General features: G+C 39.9%; 1 protein-coding gene and 1 pseudogene across 2 annotated transcripts in view; one reads left to right on the top strand and one right to left on the bottom strand.

Moving 5' to 3' along the window:
- BBS9 (Bardet-Biedl syndrome 9) overlaps nt 1-26106 on the top strand; it is a gene marked incomplete at both ends in the record, with an annotated part of 451378 nt that overhangs the window by 282888 nt on the left and 142384 nt on the right. The window lies entirely within an intron of this gene.
- On the bottom strand, nt 23348-25356 carry LOC308267004 (zinc finger CCCH domain-containing protein 14-like; annotated as a pseudogene). Its single transcript has 2 exons — nt 23958-25356; nt 23348-23915 (listed from the first exon to the last, which is right to left on the bottom strand). The product of its transcript is annotated as a zinc finger CCCH domain-containing protein 14-like (transcript).

Genomic DNA, 26106 nt, shown 5'->3' with positions numbered 1-26106 from the left:
GAAGTATTGGTCATGTAGCATTAAAATTTTTTCATTAAGGTGAGATTTATGTGAATAAAATTAGCCATTTTTAAGTGAAAAACTCATTGGTACATCCACAGTGTTGTGTGATAACTGCCTCTATATTGTTCTAAAATATTCCCATCACTACAAAGTAAAATTTCTTACCAAGTAAGTAGTTTCTCTCATTACTGTTTTTCCTCAACCCTTGGGAACCACGGGACTTCCTTCTGTCTTCATGGACTTGTCTGTTCTGCATATTTCATATATTACGTTATCTTTGTGTCTGGCTCCTTTCATGTAGCATAGTGTGTGACTTAGCACAAGGGGTTGGAGGCTCATATTCTTCTACGCATGTATCGGTACTGTGTTCGTTTTTAAGGCTAAGTAGTATTAGCCTTAAACAACCGATCTTAATTAGCCACTGTATGGGTGTGGGCTTACCCATTCATCCATGGATGGGTACCTGGGCGTTGTTATAGTGCTACCTGTGTATGTGCCTACCTCGTTTTTGAGATCCTATTTTCCTTTCTTTTAGGCATGTATCTTGGAGTGGGAGTGTAAATTATACGACAGTTCTGTGTTTAACTTTCTGAGGAACAACTGAATTCTTTTCCACAACACTGGAGTGATTTTTTAAAATGTCTTAACTTTATGCCTGTTATTTGAATCAAAATACTTGATTTGGAAACGTACTCTCCTTGATACTTTGATTTTGTTATTTAAAAAATGGGTTATTCTTTATCATATCTCACCACTTTTTCCAACATTACTTAAAAAAAAAATCTTTGGATAACTCCCATGTTCCTCTCAGGAGAATTTGTAAAACTCTCAGAAGGAGATTTCAGCTTTTAATTCCTAGCCTTCTGCTCGAACACAATCAGCTCGCTCTCCCCTGAGCACAGCATAAGCCAACTTAAATGCTCAGGCACATTATCTACTTTCCATATGACTTGTTAAAAACAACCCCACAATTATACCAGGTACTCAATAACCTTTTATATATTTTAGAGGGTAATAAATATTTTATTTACTCTAAATAGGAAAAAAGAGATCTACATTTGAAGAATGTAGATGAAACAGAAAACTATTTTTTTCTTCTTTGCCATGTTGCTGGAGTTTTCAAGACTTGCCCCAAAAGATAGTCATTTAGATTTCTCTCTTGTAACTTCACATAGCATATCTCATTACACAGAAGATTTAGAATAGTGTTGTAGATTCTGTGGTTTTTATTTTTAGTAACCAATAGTTTGTTTTCTGAGCACAAAGCTAGTTTATTACAGATGGTTGATAGGTCCTCATTGAACTGACTTGGTAGTAAATATTACTAGACAGAAAACTTTATGAGTGCAAGAAGCAAATCTGCCTGGTTTTCAGGAGTATCCCCAGCATCTGACAATGTCTCTTCTGCAGAATACGTGTTTATTGAATTTACGATAAACTATAATGTACAACGTAAATATTTTCTAAGTGCTGGTAAAGCTGATACTTCCAATACTAAAGGACATTTAAATTTATTTCTCTGTTGTCTTTATGATATTAAAAATGGCATATTAGGTTAATTATTAAATAGTAAAGTAAGCAAAAATCTAAACCTTTGATTTCACTGGGCACAGTGGCACAGTCCTGTAATCCTGGCTATGTGGGAGGCTGAGGCAGGAGGACCATAAGTTGGAGTCCATCCTGCATAGTTTAGTGAGGCTCTGTGTCAAACATAAAAGTAAAAAGGGGTGAGGATGTAGTACAGTAGTAGAGCCCTTGCCTAGTGAGTATGAGGCTATTGGTTTAATCCCTAGTACTGCAGAAAAAAAATTTGACTCGTTAAATTACATAAGAACATTTTATTAGGATAATATTTGGTTGCATGTTAGATTCTCCTATCATGAAATGTTCCCATTTTATTAATTTAGAAAATAATCCAAATTTGGAATTTTAGTTTTATCTTATTTCTTAGTTATGTTTTATATTTACATTTAAAGACAATCAGGATTTCTTTGTAATCATTTTCTTCATTAATGAAAAGTGTACGGTTTTTGACACGGAATATAATGTTAGTGTAGAAACACAGCCACAGAGTTGGAGCGTGGCCCTGGAAGATGGACATAGTGCATTTGCCTCTATGTTGTCACACTTCCTAGGTGTCAGAGTGTCCTCCTATAAGCCGGGCGTGGTGGCGCACGCTTGTAATCCCCGCACTTGGGAGGCTGAGACAGGAGGATCGCACAGGTTCGAAGCCAGCCTCAGCTACTTAGTGAGACCCTGTTTCCAAATAAAAATATAAAAGGTCTGGGAGTATAGCCTGGAGGTAGAAAGCCCCCCCAGTACCACCCAAAAAAAAAGTGTTCTCCTATAGATGGCTATGTTTATCTGAAGATGCGGTGGGCTGACAGTCAAAATTATTGCTGTAGATTGACCTGAGAAATTGTAATAGCTCCACTTTAAAGTGAAAGGAACACGAATGTAGCTCGCGTGATTTCTGAAAGAGACAAATAGTAGTGGTTGGCTCTGTTTGCTTTAAATGAACTTTAAAAGAAAAATCTGTGCTTAGGCTTTTCAAAACTTACAGCACCCAATGAAGGATATTACTTAGAGATGTCACTCATGAAGGTGAAAGACGATGCCTTGATAAGGCAGCATTCTTACAATGACATTGTTCTTCCATACTCTGCTTTTTTAAAAAAGTTATTATGTTTTTTTTGTGTGGTACTGGGGATGGAACCCAGGGGCATTGTACCTCTGAGCTACACCCTAAGCTCTACTTTTTAGTTTATTTTTGAAACCGGTATCACTGAGTTGCAGAGGGCCTCGCTAAGTAGCCGAGGCTGTCTGCAAACTGCGATCCTCCTGTCTCTGCCTCCCAAATGCTGGGATCACAAGCATGCGCCACCACACCTGGTAAAAAAAAAGTTTTGTTTTTCTTTAAATAAGGAAATATATAAAAGTCTGAATGAGTGGACTAACTACAAAGTCATGTTACATTTTTTAGGACTTATGTTTGTAAGCTTATGCCAGAAGAAAATTGATGATATAAAGGTGTGGTCATATGTGTGATGGAAAAGATAGGAGAGTGGGAGCCTGGATGGTCTTCATAAAACATAACAGATTTGTAGTTTGTTGGCATTTCCCAAAATATCATGAAGAGAATGGTGTGCCCAGGTTTTCTTTGTGTTCAGTTATAGCTGGCCAGAGGATTGAGGCTATATCATTCAGTTGAACAGGGGCAATTGACAAAACCAAACCAAACTCGTTGTTTGGCATTGTTCAGACCAAGCACAGACTTACAAAATGCTTGGATTTCCCATTTTGAAACGAATTCTTTGAGCATTGAAATAGCAAAGGGAGTTTCTATATTACTGTCTCAGCAATGCCTGTACCTTGCTCAGTAGATCCAGTTTCAGTTAGGAACCTTGTCAAAGAAAATAACAGCTGTATTGCTTGGATCAGTGGTAGAATTGAGTTCCAAAGTATTTTCATGTTACAGCGATCCTTTCCAATTCTAAAAATTCTGTGTTTCTAGATTATAAGTTTATACAGTATCTCTGTGAGCCATGATGTGTTTTTGCCACAGCCCTTAATCTTTTATTTTTGTTTGGAACAAAGTTAATTAAATTTCTCTTTACTGGAACAAGTTTCAGCTAGTACAATGGCTATTGCAGCCAGATGTAAACAAAGTTAAAATTATGTTTTTTAGGTATTTTTGGCTGTAAAGCTATTTCATTAGCCAAGGCAGAGGAACTTAATTCATAAGAGACCCATCGAGTATTATACATGTGTAAAGATGCTAACTTTATTATTTATGAACAGATTACATTTTAGGACTTTAAAATTTGATCTCTTATCAACCTAGCCTTCTTTAAAATTCTGTGAGTTGACATTTATGTTCTCTGTGTGTGAATATAAGAAAACTTTAAAATAATGCATTTTTTTTCCCCAGATACATCTGTTGTTTTCTGTTCTGTGGCATTTACTAATCTTCCAGTATAATAGTTTAAAGGGTTATTAGGTTGTACTTATGTGTAAATATACCCCATGCTTTTCAATGACAATTTCTGTTTTGTTAAATTATTTTTGTTTTGTTTTTTTTTTTTGGTGGTAGTAGGGTTCCTGGAAGCCCTTCTACCTCCAGGCTACACTCCCAGACCTATTTTATATTTCTTTATTTGGAAACAGGGTCTCCTAAGCCAGCGCAGCGCGCGCGGCTGGCTTCGAACCTGCGTGATCCTCCTGTCTCTGCCTCCCAAGCGCGGGGATTACAAGCGTGCGCCACCACGCCCGGCTCTGTTTTGTTAAATTAAAATGGCCCTTCATTTTTTTTTTCCTAAAAAAAATATATTGTATATCCAAAGACAATGTAAACAGATTTAACAGTTACTAATATAATGGGATAAAATATTTCCAAATGCTATATCTGAAGGTATATTAATATTCCAACTAGAAATCCTAAAAATTAACAACAATAAAGGCAAACAATACCATTTAGAGATAGGTAAAAAACTAACATAAGTAATGAATCTCCACAGATAACCAATCTTAGTTGTCTGTTGGATGGAAACTCTTGTTTCTCTGGTTCTGGTGTGTGTTACCTATTTCTTCTTTGTAGTTAATCTCTTTGAGTATTTTCTCTAGTGCTGGTTTTGAAGACATAAATTCCTTCAGTTTCTGTTTGTCATGGAAGCTTCTTATTTCTCCATCTAATTTGATAGAAAGTTTTGCTGGGTAGGAAATTTTTGGCTGTAAGTTGTTTTCTTTCAGAGTTTGGAATATGTTACTCCAAGCCCTTCTGGCTCTCATGACTTGGTTTGGGAAGTCTGGAGTGATTCTAATCGGTTTGCCTCTGAATGTCACTTGGCCCTTTGTTTTTGTTGCCTTTAAGATTCTCTGCTTGGCTTCCACATTGGTCATTTTGACAATTATGTGGCGTGGGGATCCTCTTCTCCGATCCTCTCTAAAGGGAGTTCTATAAGTTTCTGTGTATCAACCTCTTGCTCTATGTTTGGAAAATTTTCTGCTATTACTTCCTTGAAGAGATTGTTGATCCCTTTGGTTTCACCTTCTTTTCCCTCCTCTATTCCAATTATTCTTAGGTTAGCTCTCTTAAAATGGACCCATATTTCTTCAATGTCAGATTCCTGCTGTTGGATATTTTTTCCTAGATTAGAAACTATGCGTTCATTTTTGGAATGATCATCTTCTAAGAGCGAGATTCTGTTCTCCATGTGGTCTAATCGGTTGTTTGTGCTTTGAATTGAGGCCTTTACTTCATTAATTGCATCCTTTATCTCTTTTTGGCTCTCTCTGAGTTCTTTTCGAAGCACCTCTATTATTTCTACAGTTATTTTCCTGATTTGATCTTCTAGAAATCTCTGATTTTCTGTTTTATTGGGTTCTGATGTTGTGGGGTTGTGGGCATTCATTGCTCTAGTATTATTCCTCTTTCCCATGATTTCGGAAATTTGTGCCTTCTCTGGGTTCTTCCCTTGGGTCACTATGACTTCACTTAAGGTGTTCTGGATCTCGAGTCAGTAGTATCTCAGACCCCACTACTCCTTTACTGGGTTGTATCACAGAGTCTCCGACCCAGAGAGTCGATAGAGGCTGCTTTAGACTGTGGGGGGTGCCAGGTTGCACGTTCTCCTATGGTGTGATATCTCTGCCACCGCCACTCCCCCACTGGGTCAAGTCCCAGGGAGTACAGTACTGGGATTTCTCCTCTGTGGCCCGCAATTTGACTCACTGTTCTTGAGTACACAGATGTAGCTGTACTGGATTCAGTGAATTCTCTGCTGCTGCCGCCGGTGGCAATATGGCGCCGCTGCTACGCCCTCGGCCGTGAGGCTGGCGTATTTTTCTTGAATTTGATTTCCACTCTGAATCCCTGCAGTGTGTGCTGAGCTCAGCCACTGGGAGCTTTAGATTTTGCCTGCGGTGAGAAATCTCGCCTGGCTGTTCCGCAGTGGCTCACCTCGGCTTGCTGTAGCCGTCTGGTGAATTTGCCGCTGCTGCCGGCAATATGGCGCTGCTGCCGCGTCCTCCGGCGTGAGGCCGGTTATCTCCTCTGTGGCTCTGAGCTCTCTTCTTAGTCCGCTTTCTCTCTGGAGCCTGGTGATTTTTTTGTTTCTCTGGTGATGGTGTTTTCTGGCTATGAAAGGCGCTGATTTTGTGGTAATGGATATTGGTTGTTAGCGGGGCTCTTAAGCCCTGCTTTTCTCGGTCGCCATCTTCCCGGAAGTCCCCTTCATTCTTTATATCCAGACTTGTCAGGTGTTTAGTGGTATTCATATTATGAATTTGACCGCTTGGCTAGTTTAATTGCTTAAAAGGTTAAAATACATGAAAACACTTATTCTTTGTTTAAGAAGAGTCAAATGTCATCAGAAAAGTTAGGCTAAAATAAGGTAAAAATTAGCCTCATGAAAATAAGGGAATTATTTATTACTGACCTGGGGTAATGTGAGAAAATGAGGGGTATGGACCAGACACGCGGGGCTTGATTTCCTGCTTCCCATTTATTCCCTTGCTAGGCTTCTTCTATAAAATAGCGATAATATCTACTTTCTTTGTAGTAGATAAAACGAGAATAATAAATATGAATTGGGTATAAAACTGATATGCACTTTTACAGTTACATAGATACTTATTTTGGGAGAGGGGCAAAGAATAGTTTTTTTCAGACTTCATTTCTAAAGACCTCTATTTAGATGACCCAATTGAAAATATAAAGACATCAGTTTTATAGTATTTTTCCATATTAAATTATGAGAGATTACACTGGTTTATTAGACTGTTCAGATAGGTCATGAATGTGAAGCTCTAGTGATTTCATTCTCAGTTAGTTAATATTTGATGTCAGCACATTCACCAGTCCTTAGTTAAGTTTATCATATTTTTGCAATGAATCTGTTATAGGTAGCTACTGTTATCCGCATTTTGTAAGTGAGGGAAGTGACTTAGAAGCCCATTCTTTGGCTACTTACTGCTTCCGTACAACCTGAGATGCCATCCATGGCATGTGCCATTTGATCAGATCTCCTCTTTGTTAATTATGTTGTCCATTTACAGTTCTGTTAGTTCTTTATGAAAAGCAGAGGTCCCGTGTGTCTTTCATTTATTTGGTGGCAACTCTATGTCGAGGCGGGATCTGTGGTTATTTCTGTAATTTTGCTTCAGAGAACATTTACTGTCAAAAAGCCAAAGTCTGGTAGAAAAGATAAGTTTGTTGTTGTTTTCCTTATTCAGCTTTCCCCATTAATACTTCCAGAAAGTATATTCATTTATGAAAACCCTCCTGGAGCTAGTTCCCTTGCTGAGGTGGGGTTGCGGGGCTGGTGGGAGGTGGCACTGGGATCCCTGTACATGCAGGAGCGCCGGCAGAGGGACGTGATGGTACTGTGCCCAGAGTGCTGGGGTAAAAAAAAGCGAAGGATTCTCCCTTCTCTCACTGCTTCTTATCCTGAAAAGGTACAGGAACCCTCCATAAATGCTATTTACAGAACACTCTTAGTCCATCCAAAGTGACCACTTTGAGTTACGGGGCCCTTCCTGGGACTTGTCGGGATTTGAATCTTGGATGTCACTACCTGAGTTCTGCTTACCGCCTGCATTTCAGTTTTCTCGTCTGTGAAATGGGGATGATAATATCCTCTTCTTAGAGGCGGTTGTGAGGATTAATTGAGTTCATACACGTAAAGTATTCAAGATCCTGCGTGGCACATTGTAAATGTTCAGTAAACGTTATCTTTTGTCACCATTATTATGTTCTTGCCTTGGTGCTCACAGCTCTCGGGACCAGTAACTTTATAAAGAATACCCTTTCTTTTTTTTCTTTTTTTCTTGTTCTTTAAAGAATACCTTTCTTGTGGTGCTGGGGATGTAACCCAGGAACATTCTACCTCTGAACTACACCCCCAGCCCTATTTTATCATTGATTTTTGAAATAAGATCTCACTAAGTTGCAGAGAGCCTCACTAAGTTGCTGAAGCTGACCTCAAACCTGTGACCTTCCTGTCTCAGCCTCTGAAATGCTGGGATTACAAGCGTGAGCCACCACACCTGGCAAGGAATATTGTTTCTAAGATGAGCAGAGTGGCACATGTCTATCATTTCAGTACTTAGGAGGCTGAGACTTGAGAATTGCAGGTTTGAGGCCAGCCTTAGCAACTTAGAGAGGACTTCTACAAATTAGTGAGACCCCTTTTCAAGGCAAAAAATAAAATAGAGCTATAGATGTGGCCCAGAGATAGAATTCCCCTGAGTTCAATCCTCAGAACCAAAAACAAAACAAAAAACAAAAATCTTTTTAGCAATGAAAATAATGATTTTAGTTTGTACTATATTGAATGAGCTATAAAAAATCAAGTTGGGGTAAATTAAGGAAGATCATTTAATTAGGAGTATGTGCACTATTCTTTTCTCCCACATTTTTTGAGGTGTAGTTGATAAATAGAACACATGTACAATTAAGATTTTAGTGAAATGCTTTTACACATGTGAAAGTATCATCACTGTCAACCAACTCACCACCCATGGCCTCAGTTTTGATTTTTATGTGTTGTGAGAATGTAAGAGCAACTCTCCTAGCAAATTTCAGGTGCACAATCCAGTATTGCTATCGTCTAATGATGCACACTGGACCTTCTGAAATGACTCATCCCAGCACAACTGAGCCTTTTTAGCCTCCCCACTTTGCGGCATTTCCCCACCTCCCAGCCCTTGGCACCCACTGTCCTACTCTTGTTTTATGAGCTTGGCCTTTTTAGAGTACATGCATTAGTGAGATCATACAGTACTTGTTTCTCTGTCTGGCTTATGTCACTTTGCATAATGTCAAATGGCAGATTTCTTCCTTTTAAAAACTGAGTATTATTCCTGTGTGTATGTGTGTGTATAAAGATATATATACACACACACCACATTTTTCTTTATCCCTCTGTTGACAGACTTAGATTGTTTCCGTATCCTGGCTGGAATAATGTAGTCTTGAAATATACTGAGTGGGAAAAGTAAGAATCAAACATCACATTTTAGATCCTTAAAAGTCAGAAAAACACTAAAAAAAGAAGGATAAATGATAAAGAGGAATGGTGGCTCAAGTCTATAATTCCAGCCACTTGGGATGTTGGGGCAGGAGGATTGTAAGTTCAAAGACACCCTGGGCAATTTAACGAGACCTGTCTCAAAATAAGAAAATATAAAAAGGACTAGGGATATAGCGTATTGGTAGAGCACCCCTGGATTCAATCCGCAGTACTGAAAGTAATAATAATAATTATTATTTTTATTTTATAATCAGGAAAAAATGGATTAATGCCATGTGCTAATCAAATATAAAATGTAAGAGGGCATACACAAGGGAAGCTCAGTGGGTACAAACTTGACTCAGGGAATGTGTCATAGACTTAGTTCTGCCAGGTGGCCTACTGCAGTGGAGAAAGATTGGGATGAGGGTGTTAGCAGAGGCAAGGGTAAGCCTTCCTCTGCTACAGCTTCTCAGTGTCAAGACTCTTGACCCCTAAGACTCATACTCTCTTCTCCCTCTCCTATCCCTTCCCCTCCCCTCCCCTGCCCTCCTCTACCCTCTCCTCTACCTCCCCTTTTCTCCCCTCCAATATGACAACCAAACTCCTCAGGATGGTAACCGTTGAATAACAACCATTCAAGGACTGGGTACAATTAAGAGAATATGGGTCCCTTTTTCAGTGGGAGTGGAGGCTGTGATTGGAGGTGGCCTGAAGACAGTTGCCACCTGCCGCCTTAGAGACAGGGGCTTGATTCTGAAAAGATGGTTTTCCAAGGAGCAGTTCATGTTGTATCTAAAGATTTTCTTCTTGTCCAATTGTATCAGCAAAACACCTCCTTTCATTTTAGCTTGTTTACTAGACCCAGAACAGTTTGCTGCCTCCTTCTTTATTTCTGTCACCTTCCAGCTCTATTTAAAAAATTGTTAGCGGTCCCACCCCTGTGTTTTGTTTCCTTTGTAATTTTTAAGGAGCTCGGCAAAGTTGTTAACTTCAACTCATTTTTGCCTTTCTCTTCCTAGTTTAAACACGTCTATTAGTTTATCAGTGTATTTCTTGCACTTTTACCCAGTTGTGTATCTTTTTTTAATCCCTAATGCTCTCCTTTATGACTCATCCAGTCATACTATAGAACAAACCCTCTGACCCCACCTGCACTGTTGTAACTATCTTATAATCACTCTGTTGATATGATGTGTTAATGTCATCTCTTTTAGGGAGTTAAAAAACCAGATTTTTCCTATGGAAACGAAAATACCTTGCTGGGATAGTGGCTTAGAATGCCAAATTATTTCTGCAGAATTCATCGTATTCCCTTCTTCCTCCTCCCCCTCCTCTCCCTCCTCCTCCTCCTCCTCCTCCTCCTCCTCCTCCTCCTCCTCCTCCTCCTCCTCCTCCTTCTTCTTCTTCTTCTTCTTCTTCTTCTTCTTCTTTCTCTCTCTCTCTCTCTCTCTCTCTCTCTCTCTCTCTCTCTCTCTCTCTTTCTCCCCCCCCCCCTCTCTCTCTCTCTCTCTCTCTCTCTCTCTCTGTATTGGGGATGGGACCCAGGGGCATTCTACCTCTGCGCTACACTCCCAGCCCAATTTTTTATTCTATATTTTGAAACAGGGTCTCACTTAATTGCAAAGGGCCTCACTAGTAGCTGAGGCTGTCCTCGAACAGTGATCCTCCTGTCTCAGCCTGCCAAATGCTGGGATTACAAGCATGTGCCACCACGCCCAGCTCCTTCTTCCTCTCTTTTGAAAGCATGACTCTTGTCTTTCTTCACTTGATTAAAATTAGTCATTTATTATGTTGGCTGAAGATACTTTATGTTTTTTTTTTTGATATATTACAGGTAACATGGGTGCAGTTAAGGACAATTCAGTGAGTAGAATAAAGTCCTGGAGATGCTGAGGTTAAGCTGGACTTTGGTTTGGGTATTCATTTGTATACACATGAACAAACAGTGAAACACACAGTGCCCACAACAGGATAGCATCCTTAGGTGGTAGAAATTTAATTAAGAACCAGAATGCACAGTGAAAAATAGAAGCTTCTAGTACTGGCAGAGAGTAAATGGGGTGAATCTGTCAACATGTAGAAATACTAGTAGTTTCTGAGGAGTCTAGGTGTGCAGGTGCAGTAGTGGAGAAGCGAAAATGTGACAGCCTCTGTTACTAGGGGAGGGAGCAAGTGATAAGAGAAATCAGTCCAGTTCTGTGGCTGAAACCTAAATATGGAGTTAGCCTAGTCTCGGGCTGAAGAATACATGGTTATATCAAACAAATTTTGTCCATCATTGGCTGATGATGGAACAAACCTCAGTCATATGCTCTGTGATATAAATGTCCGATCACATGAATTAATACATTTTTTAGGGAAAAACTGTAGCTATAGGAAGATATATGTGTTCTTTTTCTTCCATATTATAGAAAATACTGGAAGGAAGAAGATACAAAGATGGTCAGTGAGTAGATAAATAGCTTAAAATAAGAAAAAAGACTTGGCACTAATAGAGGCAGTGTGGATATAATGAGTTGTATCAAATTATTTCTAGCCCAGATATTTTTCTGTACTTTGTGAAAAGTGTTTTAATACATCTGTTTCATAATCAGTAATGAAGGTTGACCCCATGACATAGTGATAAATGCTGGAATTCTTCATTTCTGATCTGCTTTCAAAAACTGCCTTTTTTTTTTTTTTTTGCGGTACTGGGATGGAACCCAAGGGCATTCCATCTCCGAGCTACACCTTCGGCCCTATTTTTTTATTCTTTATTTTGAAACAAGGTCTCACTGAGTTGCAAAGGGCCTCATTAAGTAGTAGGTGAGGTTGTCCTTGAACTGCGATCCTCCTATCTCAGCCTCCCAAATGCTGGGATTATAAGTGTGCGCCACCACATCCGGCTCAAAAACTGCTATTTTGACCCACCTGCTTTTGTGGCAGCTGTATTAACAATCACTGCCACCGTGGAGTAGATTGACTGTGCATTGGGAAGTAGTGTCAGCATGGCCATATAGCCCTGTCCAGTGATTCAGTCGTTCAGAGTAGAGGGACTGAAAATATGTGTCATTTTCAAAACTACCTTAGCACAGAAAGGAGTATATCAATACCAGACAGGATGAGATAAAAGACTGCCCCTGTCTGGGATTTATTTTTTCTGCCTTACCTGGGTAGAAAGGCCCATTAGGGCATATGCTAGAATTAGCATGTGTAGCTATTCGTGAATATTTTTGAATAAGATCTTGGACTTTGTTTTACAGTCATTTTTCTAATTTACATCGATTTCTTTCACGTGGCCAAATGTACCACAAAATCCAATTTCTTTATAGACAGACAGTATATCATTACCATGTTAAATGGAGAATAATAGAGAAATTGATAGTTCTTTTCAACTGACATGCGAAATGAACTGGGTGACAAAGCGGGGAAATATCTGGAGGGTTGAAGGAGCTATAAAGACGTGAAGTCTCCTCGAAATCCTTTTATTTTTGCCAAACTGAGCAAAGCCAAAGGAGTAACTTTTTTGGAGCAGACATCTCACCCCACAATTTTCCCAGCTGTTTAAAAGAGAAAAGAAAAGCTGCTTGGCCCTTTGCAGTTCTGGAAAGCCTGTAACCCAGGTTTGTAACTCAAACTGCAGGATCTGCGTCTTGATTTTCTTACAATAATATCTTCTTTTTCTCAAGAGTATACACTTGTGAGCATGTGTAAGGCGCCTTTATTTTAATTACCATAACTAGCAGACATTGGTGTGTTAGGTTGGATTTGTTCTGAGAAAGCCTCTATTGAATTTGGAATTGGAACATAAACTGTGCAAGGGAAGAAGTTATGTCTTGTTCATCTTTGGAAACGAGGACCTAGCCCAGTGTCTGTGGGTCCATAGTAGATCCTCTTGAGATGGTTATTATGCTAAACCCACCTTGGTACTCCTTCGCCCTTATCAAAATAATTATACTTATGTGAATAGTTATTCCCCAGAATTTCACCTTTATTTTTACACTGGGGATGGAATTCGGGGGCATTCTACCTCTGAGCTACACCCCTAGCCTGATTTTTATTCTTTATTTTGAAACAGGCTCTCACTGAGTTACAAAGGGCCTCACTAAGTAGCTGAGACTATCTACAGACTGCAGTCCTCCTGTCTCAGCCTTCCAAATGCTGGGATTACAGTGTGCACCACCACTCCCGGCTTAGAACTTCAGTCTATAAAGCTTAGGCATTAGCTTCGTAGATTTTTGTAAGCAGTGAATACCGACATCCTCTTTTTCAGGTAAATGATTTGATACAAGCTACTCAACTAACTAGTTGTTTCTTTTACTGGAACCTCGGTTTTTAAAAATCACATACAGACTTTTAAAGATATTCCTGCTGTACTAATACTCACACTTTCTCTCTCAACTTCTAATGTAAATTCTATTTTCAAACCCTTTGTTTTTTATAGTTATTTATTGTTCTCATGTAGATCATCATTTCTCACTTTTCATGAAAAAAGGCAAGCATGTTTCTGATATGTTCAATGACCCATACTAAACTTTGGGTTTCCTCTTTTCAAAGTGGCACTGGCTTCTAAGTATTACACGCATTGGCAGGTGTGAAGGCAAGAGAGATAGAAAACAGCGGCGAACTTAGCTCACCAGGGCCTTTGCGAATCAACCCATGAAGAGGTTAAAGTCAGCTGCAGGAGCGAAGTCACACGGGAGCTCACAAGCAATGCATGAATAATGCAGGAGAATCCGTGGACCAGCTGTCCGCGGTGGGGATCTAGGCAGCTAAATGGACATACAGAAGGACACTGATCAGGGACAGTGGCCTGGGGCTAGGGATGATCAGTGTTGAGTAGGCTTTTCAAAAGGGGACAAACAGATATCAGCTGGGGAACAGATGGTGATGATTCTTAGAAGATTCCGTCGTGTTGTCATGCTACATATCGACATAGGTTTTCATTATCCTGTGGATTATTTACTGACCGGTTTTCAATGTGACGTCTTCATGTGTGGACTAATCTAACATTGTTAGCTGGTATCATTGCCTTTCTGCAGTATGAGTTCAGGCAAGTTTTGTTATTCCAGTGGCGAATATTTAAGTGTAGATTCTCCAAGCTTCTGTTGTCTTCAGTTTCGTCCACCTTTTATTTGGTTTTTGAAGGGGGCCGACCCACACTATGAATCTCACTGTTATGTACAATTATAATGCACCAATATAATTTTTTTTAAATGAGCAGTTTTAGTGGGAAAAGGAAGAAAGCTGGAAATGATGCTCTTTGACTTATACTAAAATTGTTACCTATTTGTTTGTATAGAGTTAGCCAAATGAGATGTTGGCCAAAACAAGATGGTCAAAAATGAGATAGCCAAAAAGAGTTGGCTAAATTGAGATGTTGGGATTGGTTTTGCATTTATCAGTAGTGTTTCTCTTAAAGGCATATAAGATGCTTTTAAAAAACATGAAAGATGGTAGTTATCTATGTACAGAATCAGAGAAGGCTTGGACTGACATCCTGGAGGGTGGGGCTTGTGTATCCTTGGTTATAAGTAGCCAGTACTAGGTGCTCAGGAGCTGCTGGTGGAGTAACTGTTTGCCTAGAGCTGGAAGGGAGCTGAGAGCAGGAGCTGAGGTCCAGGAAGCTTAAGGGCATTCTTGTTAGCGACAGAAGCAGGACTGGCCCCAAGTCTCCCTACCTTCCGACCACTGCTTTCCACCACACCCTAGTGCCCAGAGGCAATGGCAGGGCTAGCTGCAAAGAGCCCCACAGCCAAGCTGGAGACCGTGCCCAGGGACAGTAAATCGGAGGCAGCTGGGCGACAGGGGTTTCTTGCCAAATTTGTAAATGTTGGTTGTCAGCAAACTAGAGCTACAGAGCCATTTTAGAAAATTTCCAGTTAAAGTGGAATTTTCAAAACCATGAACTGCTCCCAGGTCAGTGAAGCTGATTTTATGGGAAGCCGGGGTTTTGCATGCTGGGCAAACAAACTGGTAATGGTGGCTCCAGCTGAGGTCTTCTACCAGACCAGATTGCCGCTGACCACAAGTGCCTAAAATCACCCACTAGAGTTGACTCTCCTCATCATTTCTTGGGGCAAAAGCTCATTTTCCTTCCAGGGCCTTTTGATTCATAGAGAAACTGCTAGAATGATATTTATTCATCTTATCTTCCTGTAGGCTCTGCCTGAGAGAATTAGTGAAGTAGGCCGGAGAGTTAGGAGAATTACTCAATGATAAATAATGAGTCTTGCAGAGAAATGGTGTTTTTATTCCATCAGAGGCAATAGGCATATCTAAAGCACTGTAAAGATGTCCAGGTGAGTTTATTAAGTTTTGAAGGAAAAGAAATAGATGAGGAGCAGATGAGAATTTTGGATAAAGGCCCAGACCTTGATCATGAAGGATTTTATTTTTTGATATTGTAATGGATAATAGCAAGACAAAATTCACAAGGAGGATCATTTTCCTGCTTTCTTATGCAATACTTGAGAAAATATCTCTCAGAAAAGATTCTGGATCTAACTCTAGTAAATGGTCCAAATGTAGTAAGTAAGCTTGAAGTTGGGTGACCTCTCAACCAATCAGATGAGGGTGTGATGGTAGATAATGTGGATGCTAGATAGTATTTAGGAACAAACTGGTCCTAGCAAGGCTGGTGTTGTTAACTGTTGAGAGATTCTTTAGCAAGGAGGTAATTGCAGGATACATTGACAGTTGACAAGCAGAGTTTATAGTTGAAGTCAATGGCATATCTAATTGTGTGAGCTGTTTAGGCCAATGGCTACCTCATATCCTGTGGTTCTTGAGTCCTAACATAGAGTAGCAGTAGCTTCATCTTCTAAGCCACCCTTACTTTTCTCTCTTGTAGTGAACATATAAACTTAATTGTTGAACTCACCACATAATAAACATTGTCAGTAGCGTCATTGATCCTAACCACACCACAAATTGCTTTTCCATTTGGTCAAATGTGGATGCAGTGATTCACCCCAGAACTCTTCTTCACGGTTACTTGACTGGGTACTGGTCTAGGGTTGAGGCTGTACCTTGCCTCGAGGTTCTGTGTTGGCCATGGCAACCCAGGATGGCCCCACAGAGCTCCAGCTCTGGGATACATCCTTCTTTGCACTTGGGAAGACTGTCATTCCTGAAATGGAGACCATCATTGGCATTTCAGTCTTGTAAGATTATGTCTTACCCTACCAGATGTATATTGAAATTTTTTTTTTTTTTGGTGGTACTGGGGTTCCTGGAAGCCCTTCTACCTCCGGGCTACACTCCCAGACCTATTTTTACATTTTTATTTGGAAACAGGGTCTCCTAAGCCAGCGTGCGCGGCTGGCTTCAAACCTGCGCGATCCTCCTGTCTCCGCCTCCCAAGGACGGGGATTACAAGCGTGCGCCACCACGCCCGGCTATATTGAAATTTTAATAAAGATAAAACTTCAAGTGCAGTGAACTTCTAAGAATAATTAATATTGTGTAAATCAATTGTGTTGCCTGCATACTAATGTATTTTATTCAAATTAATTAGCTTAATGAACTTTATAGTCCTCTGTAAGCAACATTCTAACTACTAGCTTTTCAAAGTATAGCTTCTAAGATCTTTGTATTTGTATAGTAAATTGCAGTTTCCATAATATTTTCTTAGTCATGGCTTTGATTCTGACTAGATTATCTGCCCCTCCTCTGTGCTTCCATAATACTCTGCAAATGACTGTACTATGATTTCTTTTTTTATAATTCTCTACGTATATTTATCATTTTCCCCACTATATAGAAGCTACTTGAAGGTGGGGGCTCATGACCTATTTGTTTTTGTCTCTTGAACCTAACACAGTGCCAGGTACATTATATATTATGTAAATATATGCCAAGATATGTTATTTTCTGGAGAATGAAAAAAATGAAGTTGTTTACACTTTGAAGATTCTAAATATCCACTTGGATCTGGCACATCACAAATTAGAACTGATTAAAGTCCAAGCCGTGGTGTTTTCAGTTGCCGTGGATTTCTTGGAGAAAACGCTGCAAGTACAGTGAGCTTGTGCCGCGTGTTCCCTGTGGTAAACCTTTGATTATATTTCTGCGAGTGTGGCCTCTTAGTTTAAATTGCTCTGGTTGTAGTGGAAGAGGAAATAGTTACTCCTCACTATTGTTGGAGGAAAACTTTAATTTGCTTTAGACCAGAATTGTTTAGAATTTACATGGATTGTGGATGCAAACATACATACACTAAAACATAGACCGAACGTAATTAAAAACTTTTGTGGTTTTGTTGGTTTGGCCATTGTGTCACCATTGGCTTTTTTTCCAGTCTTTTTGCTCCTTAATTTTTTTAAAATTACTCAAGAAACACAGCCTTGTTGTGGAAAAAAAAATGAACATATGGGTCTTAGGTACTTCACATGTTTTACTTTTCTAATCTTTGGAGTATTGTTTTTAGTCCTAGTCTGACTTTCCTCATGGTTGAAAGATGGCTGCTAGAGTTTGGTATCACATCCAGACAATATACCCAGAGGAGAAAAGAATATCTCCTTTTGTGTCTATGCTTCTTAGAGATAAGGACTATTTTCTGTAATGTCCCATCTTTATGGCTCACAGCATGTCTCTTTCATCCTGTATTTCCCAATAGTCTTGTGGCTTTCTAAGAATTCCATCCCTAAACCAATAACTGGTAAGAATAATAAAATTACCATGATTGGCTTCAAAAGTTGGCAAACTTTTTCTCAAGGGCTAGATGGTAAGTGTTTTAGGCCTTGTGGTCCATCTGGTCTATTCAACTTGGCTGTTGTAGCAGCAGTAGATGATAAGTAAATGAATGGGTGTGTCTGTGTTTTAATAAAATGTGTAATTTTCACAGATGGCAGGCCTGTGCACCATAGTTTGTTAGTCCTTGGGGCCTTAGACCAGTGATTCTGGAAGATTGGCATTTGTCAAAATTAACCGGGGGCTTGTTAAAATACAAGGTCCCATCTCCAGAGTTTCTGATCCCGCAAAATTGAAGTTGAGTCAGAAAAATTTGCATTTCTACTGAATTTCCATGTTAGTTGCTGGTTCAGAAACCTCACTTTTAGACCCAACGACTTAGACAGGGTTTCTGGATACCTCTTGGTTATGGAGGGCTGTCCTGTGTGTTGTAGCAACTTGATTGGCCTCTGCCCACAAGATTCTGGTAGCCCCACTGCCCCTCCAAAAACCAAAGCAAAAAAAAAAAAGGTCACAAAAGGATCTGCAGCACTGGTTAATGTTCCCTGTGGGGCAAATTTCTGACCCCCCCCCCCCCCCCACTTAGGCTGGGCCTATTTATATCTACCCATTGAGTATGGGAACAGGTTTTTCTTGTGACATTTGTAAGAAGAATGTATAAAATCACTATCTGTGAGGAAGAAATGGAGAAAAACGATTGATGGATAGATGATAGACAGCTAGCAGTTTCTACTGCCAATCACATTATAACTCTTGAGAAAATGATTTCATTGGCCAAATATTTCAGAGGATGAAAAATATTCATTTCCTAAGAGTTTCTTGGGCTAGAAATCTAATTGCAAAATTGAAGGAACTTTAGAGTCTGGCAATATATGTAGAAATGTAGACAGTTAATGAGTAAAACGTCCCATTTAGTAAAACCTCACTTAAAGGTTATATTTGTATTTGGTTCTTGTAGAATGGTTTCCATGCAAAGATGGTAACAGAGTGGTCACATTCATAATATTTTGTTAGCCTTTCAAGTAGAAAACTAATAAAATGCAGTCATTTGTCTATCTTACATAGTTAAAATATGATAAGTCTGTTTATGGGCTTTTTCTTTTTTGCTTAAGAAGTTTCCATATCGTGGGTACTCTGGACTTCACTTGAATATTCACATAGGTAACAGAGCCATGTTGGTTACCTCTATGATTACTTGAGGCATTCGTAACCCTTCTCTGTGCTCTGTGTAATAGAGGGATCGGGCTGTGTGTCAGGACCAGTGCCAGCTGGGAGGCACTGGAGGAGACCTGAAGGCAGCAGGAAGTTTGAAGTCCATGTTTCTTTAGCCAGCATCTCCTCCTTGACTTTTTTTTTTTGTGTGTGTGTGTGTGTGGTACTGGGGTCCCTGGAAGCCCTTCTACCTCTGGGCTACACTCCCAGACCTATTTTTACATTTTTATTTGGGAACAGGGTCTCCTAAGCCAGAGTGCGCGGCTGGCTTCGAATCTGCGTGATCCTCCTGTCTCCAGTCTCTGCCTCCCAAGCGCGGGGATTACAAGCGTGCACCACCACGCCCGGCCTCCTTGACTTTTAGACCCCTTTGAGCAAGCCTGTTGTTATATCCTGGTTGTTGGTCTGATACCCCTGTCCCGTTTTTCTTTAGCCTGAGGATGTAGTCGATTTTTTCTCTCTCTCTTAAATGTCAGCTTTTATAATGAGGGTCTTTTTCAACTTTCAGGTATATAAATATGCTAGTAAATGAATTTTTGTTACTGTTATATTTGGTCCTGGAAATGTTTTGAGTCTTTATTTTCTCTTCTGTATTAGTTAACTCTTTTTTTTTTTTTTTTTTTTTTTTAATTTATTTATTTTTATTGGTGCACTGTATTCATACATCATAGTAGGATACATACTTTTGTAGACATACATGCACACTTTTCCCAGTCAGCCCCCACCCAATCCCCACCCCATTCTCTCCCTATCCCTCCCTCCCATGCTTGGCTTAGTAGTTGACATCTAGTATTATGGCATTTTATCTAAAATTAAAAATGATAATCTCACATAACAGTTTCATTTGTCTGATACCAAGCTTTTGATGACTTAAAGATAACATTTCAATATTTCTTTTTGCTTTCTTTCTTACCAGAGAATATTTTTTTTCTATTTTTTAGGTGAAACTATCATATATTTATATATTTATTTTTCAGAAAAAAATCTATCCTAATATGGAATATGGACTCTAGGTACCCAAAACGATCTTGAAAAAGAACAAAGCTAGGAGATATATATTTTCTGATTTCAAACCATATAAAGCTACAATAATTGAAACAGTGTAGTACTATTCTAAAGGCAGATATATAAACCATGGAAGTTAAATAAAAGCCTAGAGCTAAATTCTTCCCTATATTGTCAAGTTATTTTTGACAAGGTTTCCACAAACATTTGGTGGTGGAAATATTAATCTTTTAACTAAATATTGTTAAAAAATAATAATTACATGGAAAAGAATAAAATTGGACCCTTACCTAATCCCATATACAAATATTAACTCAAAATAGATAATAGACCTAAATATAAATCTTAAGACTATAAACTTTTAGGAGAAAATCTGGGTCATAAAACCTCACAACATTGAAATTGGCAGTGATTTCTTGGTTATGATTTCAAAGGCACAGGCAACAGAGGAGTATACAAACTCCCTAAAAAAAAAAAATTGTATATCCAAAGACAATGTACACAGAGTTAACAGTTACTAATAGAATGGGATAAAATATTTCCAAATGCTATATCTGAAGGTGTATTAATATTCCAACTAGGAATCCTAAAAATTAACAACAATAAAGGCAAACAATACCCTTTAGAGATAGGTAAAAGACTAACATAAATAATGAATCTCCACAGATAACCAATCTTAGTTGTTTGTTGGATGGAAAATCTTGTTTCTCTAGTTCTGGAGTGTGTTACCTATTTCTTCTTTGTAGTTAATCTCTTTGAGTATTTTCTCTAGTGCTGGTTTTGAAGACATAAATTCCTTCAGTTTCTGTTTGTCATGGAAGCTTCTTATTTCTCCTTCTAATTTGATAGAAAGTTTTGCTGGGTAGGAAATTTTTGGCTGGAAGTTGTTTTCTTTCAGAGTTTGGAATATGTTACTCCAAGCCCTTCTGGCTCTCATGACTTGGTTTGGGAAGTCTGGAGTGATTCTAATTGGTTTGCCTCTGAATGTCACTTGGCCCTTTGTTTTTGTTGCCTTTAAGATTCTCTGCTTGGCTTCCACATTGGTCATTTTGACAATTATGTGGCGTGGGGATCCTCTTCTCCGATCCTGTCTAAAGGGAGTTCTATAAGTTTCCTGGACCTGTGTATCGACCTCTTGCTCTATGTCTGGAAAATTTTCTGCTATTACTTCCTTGAAGAGATTGTTGATCCCTTTGGTTTCACTTTCTTTTCCCTCCTCTATTCCAATTATTCTTAGGTTAGCTCTCTTAAAATGGGCCCATATTTCTTCAATATCAGATTCCTGCTGTCGGATATTTTTTTCTAGATTAGAAACTATGTGTTCATTTTTGGATTGCTCATCTTCTAAGAGCGAGATTCTGTTCTCCATGTGTTCTAATCGGTTGTTTGTGCTTTGAATTGAGGCCTTTACTTCATTAATTGCATCCTTTATCTCTTTTTGGCTCTCTCTGAGTTCTTTTCGAAGCACCTCTATTATTTCTACAGTTATTTTCCTGATTTGATCTTCTAGAAATCTCTGATTTTCAGTTTTATCGGGTTCTGATGTTGTGGGGTTGTGGGCATTAATTGCTCCAGTATTATTCCTCTTTCCCATGATTTCGGAAGTTTGTGCCTTCTCTGGGTTCTTCCCTTGGGTCACTATGACTTCACTTAAGGTGCTCTGGATCTCGAGTCAGTAGTATCTCAGACCCCACTACACCTTTACTGGGTTGTATCACAGAGTCTCCGACCCAGAGAGTCGATAGAGGCTGCTAGAGACTGTGGGGGGTGCCAGGTTGCACGTTCTCCTATGGTGTGATATCTCTGCCACCGCCACTCCTCCACTGGGTCAAGTCCCAGGGAGTACAGTACTGGGATTTGACTCACTGTTCTTGAGTACGCAGATGTAGCTGTACTGAACTCGTTGAATTCTCTGCTGCTGCCGCCGGTGGCAATATGGCGCCGCTGCTACACCCTCCGCTGTGGGGCTGGTGTTTTTCTTCTTGGTTTTGGTTTCCACTCTGAATCCCTGCAGCGTGTGCTGGGCTCGGCCACTGGGAACTTTAGATGCTCTCTGCGCGGAGAAATCCCGCCTGGCTGTTCCGCAGTGGCTCACCTCGGCTTGCTGTAGCCATCCCGTGAATTCGCTGGCAGTATGGCGCTGCTGCCGCCGCGTCTGCCGCGTCCTCGGGCGATAGGCCGGTTATCTCCTCTGTGGCTCTGTTCTCAGTCCGCTTTCTCTCTGGAGCCTGGTGATTTTTTGTTTCACTGGTGATGGTGTTTTCTGGCTATGAAAGGCGCTGATTTTGTGGTAATGGAGGTTTGTTGTTAGCGGGGCTCTTAAGCCCCGCTTTTCTCGGTCGCCATCTTCCCAGAAGTCTAGTTAACTCTTTACTAACCATTTTTGTAAGCTTTAATTTTGAAAAACATGACTATATGTCGAGTCTTTGAAATCATTTACTATTAGTTATTTAATTCTAAAGCATTTGACATGTCTTGCCTTAACAACTTTAAAAAGCACGCACAAAACTTCATAATTAATACAATAGGCCAAAGGTTTCATCCTGTTTTGCAGTTTACCCATCTGACCTCTGTAATTATATAGTTCTGTCATTTAAAATATACTACCTAAATCTAATTTTTACATTTCAAATGTAGTTACTACATCTTCAGTAGTAACTATATTTTTTGTGGAGTTATTTCTGAGAATGTTATTTTTCAGAATGTGGGACTATATATGCCTATTTATAATCTTAGGAGCTTAAAGTTTGTTTTCAGGTACCTGTGTACATACTTGTAAAAATTTTGTATAATTTGGCGATAATATAGTTTATCTCCAAATTTAAAAAGTCAATGTTAATAGTAAATGAAAGCATTTAAAGGAACTGTTCATATATATTATTTTGCAGCTGTCATTCCAGTTGAGTGGCACTCGAGAGCGCCACTTTGGTAAAATGCTTTTCAATCTAAATAATTTACAAATTAAAAAGCAGACTTGAGTGACTTATTTTAAGCTGCCTCTGCCTCAATACTTTTGGCCAGTCTTGTTTTCATGAGGATGAAAAACGTCATCTTTGGGGAAACTGACAGCGTAACTTTCAGAATAATGGTACTCTGCTCGCTGCAGTCGTGTAGCACTAAAGTCAGCACCATCGCTACCAGTTATCACTGCTGATGCTTACACAGTGGTGTTCGAACATGCTTCAAATACTTTAATAGAATTTAGCTTTTCCTTAACTGCCTTTTCATAGTCAAACCGATAACAAAAAACCCAGTGTTGTAACTACTTAGTAAACGTACGAACTTAAAAAATTAGACACTTCGGAAAGGCAACAAACTTCATATTATGAAATCAATATATTTGAAGTTTTAAAGACTTGACAACTTTTATAGAATGATCTTTCATCAGTATGTGGACACTCTGAAAATGCACGATCTTCCGCCAGGTAGGACTGGGTATATCATTCACAGGTTTGAGGTCGAATCCATTTCAAGACGTGTCTTGGTGATACAGTAAGGGTGGGATGATAGAATGTGCAGTCTTGGCTTGTATGCTGAGTGTTAAGCCTACAGTGTTTTGGACGATAGAAGGGACATTCCATTTTTTTACACACTGGGAAGTAACGGCAGAGCTGGAAGATGGAGCCGGTGTTGCAACTGCTGGATTTGGAGACAGTACTGGAACTCCTCTACTCATATGAGCGAGGGGACAGTCTGGTTTAGTGTACTTTGCAGCACATTTACAATCTGAATGAGCAAACATTTTCCAGCAAATGTATAATTGAGGAAGGCTTCGCACGGTGAAACAGGGTGGTGGTATGCACAGCACCCCCATTCTTACACGCAGGCCAGTACTTGCAGTGCTCCAAAAACTTCTCTGGTTTCCGTGACACTCAGTTCACTTCCCTCAGCGTTTGGGTCAGCAAGCTGCCTGCTTATCAGCTGCAGGTGTGGGTGGAGGAGACTTCTGAATCCCTTGTTTGAGGCTGCAGTTTGCTTTACAGTTTCATTCCTTCAAAGCACATGTCCTCCTCTTTTTTAAAATTTTTTATTGTTGCATTGTATTTATACATCATGATGAAGCAAAACATGTCCTCCTCTTCATCTGACATGTATCTGGGGGCCGGGGACACCACCCAGCGACACTATAAACTTGGGACATGCAGGTTAATCTGGTTGTACAAGATCTCGTGTCTGTATCCGGTGTCCTGAAAGTACCTGAAGGGTATCTGTGGCCTTCATCCTCAACTCTTGCTTTGGTGCCACTACTGTCTCCTTGGACAGCTTTGGCTTCTTCAGAATAAGTGATCTTGTGTCTGCATGGAACATGGTTTCTATGTAATAGTAATCTTGACTGATCTGCAATATTTTTTTCATTACCAGGTCAATTTTCAGTGGGGATAACAATTGCCTCTATTGAGTTCCTTGAGTTTTCCGTATTAGGTCCCTTTGTTTTCTCTTCTTTAATGGGAAGACTTATTCTGGAGGGCCTGCTGTGCCTCTGAGCCACTTCTATTAGTGCTTCTTCTTGAGAAGTTTGAGTTCTGGGAGCAACAGGAAGGGATGGCAGAATAATTATTTTTGTTACACTTCTTGAGCTTCAGATATAACCTTACAAATGAGGCTGTATTAGCTTGTTTAGAAACTGGAAGAGATGGTTCCTTTCAGGCTTTTCTGGCACTGGCACCCTGCTGGACATGCTTCCTGTACAGAAACCATAATCATCATCTTCCTCCTGGTGAATGAATTTTTTTTTTTTTTACTTTAACAACTGAACTTGACATAGGTGACTTTCTCTTTCTGAAAGTTTTTATCCTTAATTCTCATTTTTTTCCGAGTTGTTTCTGAAAAAGGGACTGTAAGTCTCTTCTAAACTGCTCAACGCTTGTAGTTCACACAACCGTCCTGTTCCATACACCCGGCTGTTCTGTGTATCAAGCTGCTTGGCAGCATGGACACTGTTTTGCTGCTGTTGAAACCGCAACCTGTTTAAACGAGCACCACTGTCTGCATTTCTACTTGCAGGTGGTTGATAATTTCAGTAGAAGTGTGAAAAGAATTATATGTAAGTGTCACTGTGGGTTTCTTCTGAGATTAGGGCTTCTCCTGCACAAAACTGATCATCATCAATAAGAGTCTGGTTCTGGCTTCATACCACTCACGTCTTCCGAGGGTGCTGGCTCCTGCAGGGGTTTCACTGTTGACATCAGTTGGGTTGCCACTCCATCGTCCTGAGTGTCTTACTTAGTGGTTTTCTGCTCCTGTGAACTTGTAGGAACTCTGGAATCTCTGTTATCAGTTCTAGTGCTACAGATGGCAAGAGGAGGCACTGCAGCCACGTGTCTTCATTCATCTCCCTACTGAAACTGCTCTTGTTTGAAGGCACATTGCTATCAAAGATGCTGGTATCAGAAGACCTTGGACTAGAAGGTTCAGCTGTGACATAGTGAAGTTAGTCTAACACACCATGAAGCCAATAAGCTCCTATTCTTGCAACTTCTCCTTAAAGGCTTTCTGCATCGAGCGTCTGATCTCGATGCCGACCTCCATGGCTTGCAGCAGGCGGCCAGGTCAGCACTGCTCAGCGCTGTGCTTACCTGGAGCTGGCCGCAGGCCCCCGCCGCGTGGCCAAGCCACCACAGCCTCCACCACCCGGTAGTGCATTTTTGCTATTGCTCTCAGGTACCCAACCACTCACCTAATCTGGCTGCTCAGTTTTTCTATTATCTATTAAATCCTACATCCAAATCCCCCAATTGCAACTACTCAGAGCAGCTTCTGTTTTCTAATTAAACTCATACTGATACAAAGCTCAACCCCAGTTGTCTTGCATACAAACCTAAAAAACATCTCTCTCATGAGATTTTTTTGTTTTCTGTTTGTTTGTTTGTTTGGTAGTACTGGGGTTCCTGGAAGCTCTTCCTTCCTGGAAGTCCAGGCTACGCTCCCAGACCTATTTTATACTTTTTTATTTAGAAACAGGGTCTCTTATGCCAGCGTGGCTGGCTTCGAACCTGCACCTGTCTCCGCCTCCCAAGCGCGGGGATTACAAGTGTGTGCCACCACGCCCAGTTGATTTTGTTGTTTTTTAAAGTACATACAATGTAGATATTAGGAGTGTCAATAGTAGACTACATACTAGTATATGCTCTTGGTGCATGTTTATGTCAGATGCTTCTAAACAAAAGGAGGTTAACATGTTGGTAAATTATTTCACACA

The sequence above is a fragment of the Muscardinus avellanarius genome (assembly GCF_963383645.1).
Source record: "Muscardinus avellanarius genome assembly, chromosome: 9".
NCBI lineage: Eukaryota > Metazoa > Chordata > Mammalia > Rodentia > Gliridae > Muscardinus > Muscardinus avellanarius.
This window is presented reverse-complemented; position numbering and strand designations above follow the sequence as displayed.